Source organism: Dermacentor andersoni, chromosome 2, assembly GCF_023375885.2.
Source record: "Dermacentor andersoni chromosome 2, qqDerAnde1_hic_scaffold, whole genome shotgun sequence".
Lineage (NCBI taxonomy): Eukaryota > Metazoa > Arthropoda > Arachnida > Ixodida > Ixodidae > Dermacentor > Dermacentor andersoni.
The window spans coordinates 173323053-173332313 of record NC_092815.1 but is presented as its reverse complement, the minus strand read 5'-3'; the positions used below and the strand labels follow the sequence as shown (position 1 = coordinate 173332313).

General features: G+C 44.0%; 1 long non-coding RNA gene across 1 annotated transcript; it reads right to left on the bottom strand.

Annotated features, from left to right (window-relative positions):
* Nucleotides 1-415: 415 nt before the first annotated feature.
* Nucleotides 416-9261, bottom strand: LOC126540433 (uncharacterized). The gene is made up of 3 exons (XR_008614646.1): nucleotides 9120-9261; nucleotides 2607-2693; nucleotides 416-815 (listed from the first exon to the last, which is right to left on the bottom strand). It is a non-coding gene; the product is annotated as an uncharacterized lncRNA (long non-coding RNA).

The window sequence follows — 9261 nt, the reverse complement described above, 5'->3', positions numbered from 1 at the left end:
ATTTGAAAAAAATTATAGTATATTCGTTTTCGCCTAGTTTTCATCAGTTATACGAAGTTTTTCGCTGCTCTCCTCAGTTCTTTAGTGAACTAATAACAACGAAATTTATTTACATATATTTGAAATAGGAAGCATCTTGTCAATAGCATATGTTAAATACTTAAACAGTCCAGGTAAACTAGAACCTTGTTAAGAACTACTAATTCGAGCATTCCAGAGTTTTGTGAGCATTTCACGAATCACTAAGAAAATTCGCGCAGTGAGCTGAAAGAAATCAACGTACCCCGACGTTTAGATATATACTCAAGGAAAAGGCTGCTGTTTGTATGAAGTTTCAGGAGCTTCACTAAAATATGCGCGTTGCAGAAAATTATTAAGCAAGTGTTCGAAAGCGACACACAGCCGCTATCCGCAATGTTGCAAGTTTTGCTTATCTCTGTAGAAGTTTGCGGTAGCTATTGTATTGATGTCTGCATGAAACTCAAACTCACAGAAGCATTCGCTGAGCGCCAAAGATTGATTATAGTAAGAATTATTATTATGGCTGTAGCATTTGTGATGTCCAGTTTTGCCCCATTTTAGAGGCAGTCCAGAAGTATTCCTTCGTTATTCTGTTTTGTCTTCTTTCGTGAACTTCATTGAAAACTTGTAAAATTGATGACGATGCCACATGAAATGACGTTATTACGGGGCGAATGCAGCACAGCTTTCTTCGTCGTAGACGTTCACCGCATCGCCACAGATGTCCTTGTACTGGTCCATACAGTGTTCCGGCACATCGTCCAAAACGTCCTTCGTAGTCCACAATATGCACTCTGTCAAGGCAGCACGAGTAAGATGGATATACAGTAAGAGAGAGAGGACAAAGAAAGGAGGAAAGCAGCGAGATTAATTGCAACTGAACATTCTGCTTCCTGCCTTATACTGGTGAATGCGGGAGGGGAGGTGGAAAAATAAGAAAGTAGAGATAGAGCACATATGCAAGGTCACAGCCGTTCGCGATCGCCGCCACAATAACAGCACAATATGATGTTTAAAACAACAAACAGCGATTCACACTACAGGAAGCAAACACTGGGTGGTTAAGGGCAGACACCAGTTAGGCTACCCCATGCCAAGGAAGACTGATGGGGATAGAAAGAAATGGAAAGTAACAAAACACAGGAAAGGGGGGTGCAAAAAGTAATTCAAGGGAGTGAAGAATAAGCGCCAACCCTATGCGATGGTCAAATCTTTGCTAGAGGGCATAACAGAGCCATAGTAATTTCGTCCTGTGGTCACACCTCGCGATATACCTAACAAGCAATAATTCAGCGTAAACACCGAGCCCGATGCATGCTTATCTTTCATTCCGCTTGGTTCTCTTTGACATTACGTCCTTTCGGCACGGCGCCTTTTTTGGTTGCGTTATGATCTAAGGAAACCATCAAGTGTATTTTACTGTTTATTCGTGATGGTGTTACAGCCGGCTGTAGTGCAAGAGAGGTGACACATGGAAAGAAAACTACTCATGGTTGCTTATAACATTTTATAGCATGCCGTGGCGTTGCCCTCTTCCCTCACGCAACACCTGGCGCGCCAGCGCACCAGCAGGTGGCCTCCATCACCCACTCTGCTCCATTCTGGCTTGCACGTGATGTGGCGCCGCAGCCAATCGGAATTTAGGTGTCTTTCGCTCCTACTGATGCCGGTTTTCTTCGGTCAATGGGCCACCTAATGCTTTTGCATCAATAAAGACTCACCCTAAAATTTTCAAACCCACTTTGGAAAGAAGCGTTCGCATGTGCCAACAAACTGGTGATCTAAATGATTCTGATTGTGTACTGCATTCTTCATACATACATACATACATACATACATACATACATACATACATACATACATACATACATACATACATACATACATACATACATACATACATACATACATACATACATACATACATACATACATACATACATACATTTAACATTGTTGGATGATTTTCGTGCATGTACCGAAGGACTACCGGTGGTTATATACTTGTTAACTCCCCCAATAAAAAGTCAATTGTTCGTCCAGCTTCACCCCGTCATCTTCCATTTTTGTTTACGCTGTGTTTATAGCCTCTTATTCAAGCTCTATACATTGTTCACTTTCATGTAGGTCTCATCTCGCGAACCATTGAGATGCGACACCTGATGACTGACCGGCCGCCGTTTATGGTGCACAGATGCGGTGCAGTTGAGAACGGTACTGCTCCCGAGAGAACATTAATTTAACGTGAAACGTCTTCGCGGTCGAAATAGTCTCCTTCCTTCCTACTTCATAGCAGCAACCCCTCCCATATGTCATATATCTTTTTGAAGACACGCTATGCAAGCTTTAGCATAATTAGCCAAGAAGCAGCGCGTTTAAAATACGCGATTGGGACGATTTGATGACAATAAGGAGCTGCTTATATAGTGCCGGGAGACGACAAAATTGTAAACACTTCAATTTTTTGCTACGTAGACTCTGGGCTTCTCCATCGATATAGATCTGCATCACCAGTGCTTTTGCTGTGACTGGCTTCGACAGTTCTTTGTAACTCTGTAAAAACTGGAAAAGACATTCATCCTCACCTTGCCTGCCCACGAAGGGAAACTCCACGACAGCGCAGCTCTTGTAGTCAGAGTAAATATAATGGCCCTCTTGCACGAAATCATTATCTGCGAAAAGATAAACAGGTGGAATAGCTTGAGCTTACAGTAAAAGAACACTCATGCTACAACGTAAAAAAAAAATCATGACACTGTAGCGGAATGCGTCCATCAACACATTGTGAGCAGTTAGCTGTCTCGAAGAATTCTTAAACATTTTTGTTTGGTATGTAGGTAACTGAATAGATTCACTGTGCAACCATTTATTAATTACATTACTTAAACTGTTATTGACCGAGTTCTGAACCATGTTCACAACACCGGATGGCGTCGTTATGAAGCGCTTGCCTTGTATGCGGTTTGAAGCAAGTAACTGTATTGTCTGTTTCGCTGATATCCGTGCTCAGGAGGAGGGGGGGGGGAGGGGGGTTTAGTGCAATTTGAGCACCTGTAGTGCCTAGGTTGTACTAGCACTAGCGAACATAAATGAGGCAACCCAATGCACAAGCTGCATGCGTTCTCGCATTACAAAGGTTGCGTGCTTAACTTACGATAACGTTAGTTTGGATGTGCGGTCTTATCTCACAGTCATGATCGCTGTCTATTCGGGCCCTTTGTTTTGCACTCTTACCCTGGTTACTCCAAGGTGGGATATGTAGTAGAAAGTGAGACACCCACTTATGCAACTTGGTTTAGTGAGGTGACTCGGGTGCCGGCAGGGGCTGGGTTGGTGGCTTGGGGCTGTAGCGGCTTTGGGGCTTTCATTTGATCCGTGGCATTTCGCACACTGAGCAAGTTGAACCTGGTGTAACGGTGAGATTTTATTTGAAACGTCTGTATCTAAAACAAGAGAAAATGTCCCAATTGTTTTCAGCCTCAAAGTCGCGTGTAGATGTCACTTAAGAGGGTCTTGGTTTATCGTGTGTCCGAGGGAGGTTCCAAAGGTGTCAAAGGCCTGGTCCATCTTCGCTGTAGACGAATTCGGCGAGCTTCGCCTAAAGAATGAAATCGCCTTCTGTACTGATGTGGCGAGGCACAAATCGATTTGTCCAATGGGGATGGGTGGATATCTCGAGGTATTCAATCCATGATGTGTTCCCGGATAGCCCCGTGTCTAGGACAACCCCACATTACTTGTCTGTTATTGGTTTGTTGCTGGCATGTTGCATGATGAGCGCATCGTTTCCGTCGGCTCGTCACCAAAGAAGAGATGTCTCTTGCGCGGTGACATCATGGCATTTGTGGCAAGAAGTACGACACGCAGTACCTGTAGACAGTGTGAATGCCGTGCATGAAAGTGGAACCAGGACATGGATCAGTGAAGGTGGTATCGTTTGCTGGCTGCAGGCTAAAATTTTCCTTGCAGTATCGCGCATAGTATCGATCAGTATCTGTTAGTCTGCCGGAGCCTAGTTTAATTCACCTGTACGCACGAGTGGCACATCAGCTCGAGGAAAGGCGTCAGATCGCAGTGCGGCAACATGATTAAAGTTCTGCCACTGGTGAATGTACACCATGGGCCCTATAACGTAAAACTATTCCAATGTGTTTCTATTTCAATTTCCTGACGTCAGATTTGCGTAACCACCGACGCAAGCACCGGGCGGTCACCCGCAGGGTTGTCTGAACAGACCAATCAAACGCTCTCCTCGGTCATAGGAGGTCACTTTTGTGTGCTTGAAAAACAAATAACATTGCCTACACTGAGCGGCTTGTCGTATCTAATTGGCTGAGAAGAAGCGAGGAGAACGCTCAAGTGGAGAGGGAATCACTGCGGCAAAGCCAGTGCACTGAAAATCGATAACCGGATCAAGAGGGTGGTGCCGGCGTCTGCGATTGGTCGGCTTTCCCTTACTTAGCCTCTGGTGGCTGGTCGAAAATTGCGGCGGCATGCTACGGAAGCTTAAGAATGACGCTAAAACTGACCGTCAGCAAAGAAGAGTTGGCAGAATAAGGTAGTAAACGTGGCGAAAGTGTTTGAAAACGTTACACGGCCACGCAAGAGGTTTTATTACACGCAAAAACACCCATGCTCTCCGGCAGGTGCTAGTAGCCAGCCTCTCAGCGATCGGCGGCAGCCATCTTTTATTCCTTTCGAAACGGGGCAGCCTGCGGCTATTCCGAAAAAAATTCAGTTTTGTTCGGCATATTAATGCATCTTTATCGCGTACGCGTCACTTTGACGCGGCGAGTTTGTGCAGTTTTGTGACGTCGCGTGACAGGCTGGTGAAGTGGATGCAGCGCGAAAACTTTTTACCAATAGCTGATAGCTAATGGCGAAAGGGGGTCGAATCAGAAATAACAGTTTTTCTTTTTTCTGTCAAATCATGCATAATCAGTGTGTACACATCATATCAGATGGGGAGGTATCGCAGTTTTCGTGACGTCGAGTTACAGACAGGTGAAGTGGGGGTTGGTCGAAAAAAGTTTTTGACCAATCGTGGAGGTCGTAGCGTCAAAGTGACGTCTATGCGTTAAAGATGCAATAATCATCATCATCATCATCAGCCTGATTACGCCCACTGCAGGGCAAAGGCCTCTCCCATACTCCTCCAACTACCCCGGTCATGTACTAATTGTGGCCATGTTGACCCTCCAAACTTCCTGATCTCATCTGCCCACCTAACTTTCTGTCGCCCCCTGCTACGCTTCCCTTCCCTCGGAATCCAGTCGGTAACCCTTAATGACCATCGGTTATCTTCCCTCCTCATTACATGTCCTGCCCATGCCCATTTCTTTTTCTTGATTTCAACTAAGATGTCATTAACGCGCGTTTGTTCCCTCACCCAATCTGCTCTTTTCTTATCCCTTAACGTTACACCTATCATTCTTCTTTCCATAGCTCGTTGCGTCGTCCTCAATTTAAGTAGAACCCTTTTCGTAAGCCTCCAGGTTTCTGCCCCGTACGTGAGTACTGGTAAGACACAGCTGTTATACACTTTTCTCTTGAGGGATAATGGCAACCTGCTGTTCATGATCTGCGAATGCCTGCCAAACGCACCCCAGCCCATTCTTATTCTTCTGATTATTTCACTCTCATGATCTGGATCAGCAGTCACTAACTGTCCTAAGTAGATGTATTCTCTTACCACTTCCAGTGCCTCGCTACCTATCGTAAACTGCTGTTCCCTTCCAAGACTGTTAAACATTACTTTAGTTTTCTGTAGATTAATTTTCAGACCCACCCTTCTGCTTTGCCTCTCCAGATCAGTGAGCATGCATTGCAGTTGGTCCCCTGAGTTACTAAGCAAAGCAATATCATCAGCGAAGCGCAAGTTACTAAGGTATTCTCCATTTACTATTATCCCCAATTCTTCCCAATCCAGGTCTCTGAATACCTCCTGTAAACACGCTGTGAATAGCATTGGAGAGATCGTATCTCCCTGCCTGACGCCTTTCTTTATTGGGATTTTGTTGCTTTCTTTATGGAGGAGTACAGTGGCTGTGGAACCGCTATAGATATCTTTCAGTATTTTTACATACGGCTCGTCTACACCCTGATTCCGCAATGCCTCCATGACTGCTGAGGTTTCGACTGAATCAAACGCTTTCTCGTAATCAATGAAAGCTATATATAATGGTTGGTTATATTCCGCACATTTCTCTATCACCTGATTGATAGTGTGAATATGATCTATTGTTGAGAAGCCTTTACGGAATCCTGCCTGGTCCTTTGGTTGACGGAAGTCTAAGGTGTTCCGGATTCTATTTGCAATTACCTTAGTAAATACTTTGTAGGCAACAGACAGTAAGCTGATCGGTCTATAATTTTTCAAGTCTTTGGCGTCGCCTTTCTTATGGATTAGGATTATGTTAGCGTTCTTCCAAGATTCCGGTACGCTCGAGGTCTTGAGGCATTGTGTATACAGGGTGGCCAGTTTTTCTAGGACAATCTGCCCACCATCCTTCAGCAAATCTGCTGTTACCTGATCCTCCCCAGCTGCCTTCCCCCTTTGCATAGCTCCCAAGGCTTTCTTTACTTCTTCCGGCGTTACTTCTGGGATATCGAATTCCTCTAGATTATTCTCTCTTCCATTATCATCGTGGGTGCCACTCGTACTGTATAAATCTCTATAGAACTCCTCAGCCACTTGAACTATCTCATCCATATTAGTAATGATATTGCCGGCTTTGTCTCTTAACGCATACATCTGATTCTTGCCAATTCCTAGTTTCTTCTTCACTGCTTTTAGGCTTCCTCCGTTCCTGAGAGCTTGTTCAATTCTATCCATGTTATGCTTCCTTATGTCAGCTGTCTTGCGCTTGTTGATTAACTTCGAAAGTTCTGCCAGTTCTATTCTAGCTGTAGGGTTAGAGGCTTTCATACATTGGCGTTTCTTGATCAGATCTTTCTCTCATGCCGTACGAAACTGAATTTTCTTCTGAATGGTCACAGGCTGCCCCGTTCCGAAAGGAATAAAAGATGGCTGCCTCCGATCGCTCAGGAACAGGCTACTCGCACCTGCCGGAATACATGAGTTTATTTGCGTATAATAAAGCTTTTTGCGTGGCCGTGTAACCTTTTCGAGCACTTTAGGCACGTTTACGGCCTCATTCTGCCTACTCTTTTTTGCTGAGGATTCGTTTCAGCCTCATTCTTAAGTTTCCGTTGCATGCCGTCGCGATTCTCGACCAGCCACCACAAATTAAGGGAGAGCTGACCCATCGCAGACGCCGGCGCCACCCTCTTGACCTGGTTATCGATTTTCAGTGACGTGGCTCGGCCCCATCGAATCCCTCTCCACTTGAGCGTGATGCTCGCCTCTTGTAAGCCAATTAGATAAGACAAGCCGCTCAATGCAGGCAATGCTATTGTTTCTGAAGCAAACAAAAGTGACCTCCTATGAACGAGGAGAGCGTTTGATTGGTCTCTTGAGACAACCCTGCAGGTTACCGCCCGATGCTTGCGTCGGCGGTAAATAAATTTGACGTCCGGAAATTGGAATAAAACATATTGGAATAGTTTTACGTTATAGGGCCCCAGGTTGCAGTTTGATACATTACACCTGCTATGGGAAGTAGCTCTCTGAAGCGCCATCACTCCCGGTTGAAGTGACAAACGTATACCCTGCTATGCCACCTTGGAAGGCGAGCGAGAGGCTACATTTACTTCCGATTGCGTCGTGCGTAGCTCGTCTATTGCGCCAGCTTTGCATGCGACACATGTATGATCGAATTATGGATTGTTTCCAATAAAAAACGATGCCAAAGGAAGGCGAGTTGGCCGTATGGTTGGAAATACAAAGCGAGAATAGCATAAAATGTTTTTTCTTAGATGAGATTTTTATCAGCAGACGGCCTATGCTAAGTTAACTCAATGGCGATTCACCTCAAAATACCGTGAGAAACAAGGTGAAATGATAATGGAAGGCAGCTTTGGCTGCCTTGCACTGAACAGGCTTTAATAACGTGCATCGTTGTGTCGCTCACGTTTGTGTTGTACTAGAACACGTTTCATCAATGTAGCAATGCGGTACGGTACGTTTCGTACTCCCTAATACTCATCGAACATTCAGTGTGACAATCATGAAATAAAGCCCTAATCTTCTTCCGTTACCATGCGCTGAAAATTTCTCGCTTCTATATTTTTTGCACGATATACGATCATGATCGTATGTCTAGGCCGATACGATTTATCGGCCTAGACACAAGCTGTATTTCATATCAGTTCCCCATGTTGACTATTACAATGTTTATCTTCCACGAAAACACTACACCATCTTCCTTATCTTTATATCTAAAATTTGCCGAGTCTGATGTCGCCTACCTGCCTAAGCCATTTGCATTAAAAATAATGAAATATTCAGCTCAGAAATGCTCCAGCATTATCTCTTAGTTTTACGTTGTCGTAATATGCGGTATTGGCTTACGCTTGTTTATGTCGCTCCATGCTTTTTTTAGTGCGATAGTCTGGTTGTCACTAGCTTCGGCACACCGTAAACCTGCTGACAAATGCTGTGGTATTATTTTCTCGTAGTCGTCGCATTTAAACGACCTTTCAAGAAATGTGCAGTGCTGCATTTGTGGTCTAGTAACAGATACTAGTATTTGTAAGCCTCTCTCTCTTTCTCTCTCTCCATATATATATATATATATATATATATATATATATATATATATATATATATATATATATATATGATGGGGTTTTACGTGCCAGAACCACTTTCTGACAATGAGGCACGCCGTAGAGGAGGACTCCGGAAATTTCGACCACCTGGGGTTGTTTAACATGCACCTAAATCTAAGTACACGGTGCTTTCGGATTTCGCCCCCATCGAAATGCGGCCGCCGTGGCCAGGATTCGATCCCGCGACCGCGTGCTCAGCAGCCCAACACCATATATATGTATATATATATATATATATATATATATATATATATATATATATATATATATATATATATATATATATATATATATATATATAGAGAGAGAGAGAGAGAGAGAGAGAGAGAGAGAGATCGCCACAATTCCGAGGCTGCAATATTTACCATCGACCACAGTGAAGCGCACTATATCAGGTGTCGGTCCAGGCTTGATGTGATACGTAATGTTGCGTCTGTAATAATTATCGACACATTTTTCATATGAACGATTGCAAATGCGCTGGCAAAGAAAAAGAAAAAAAAACAA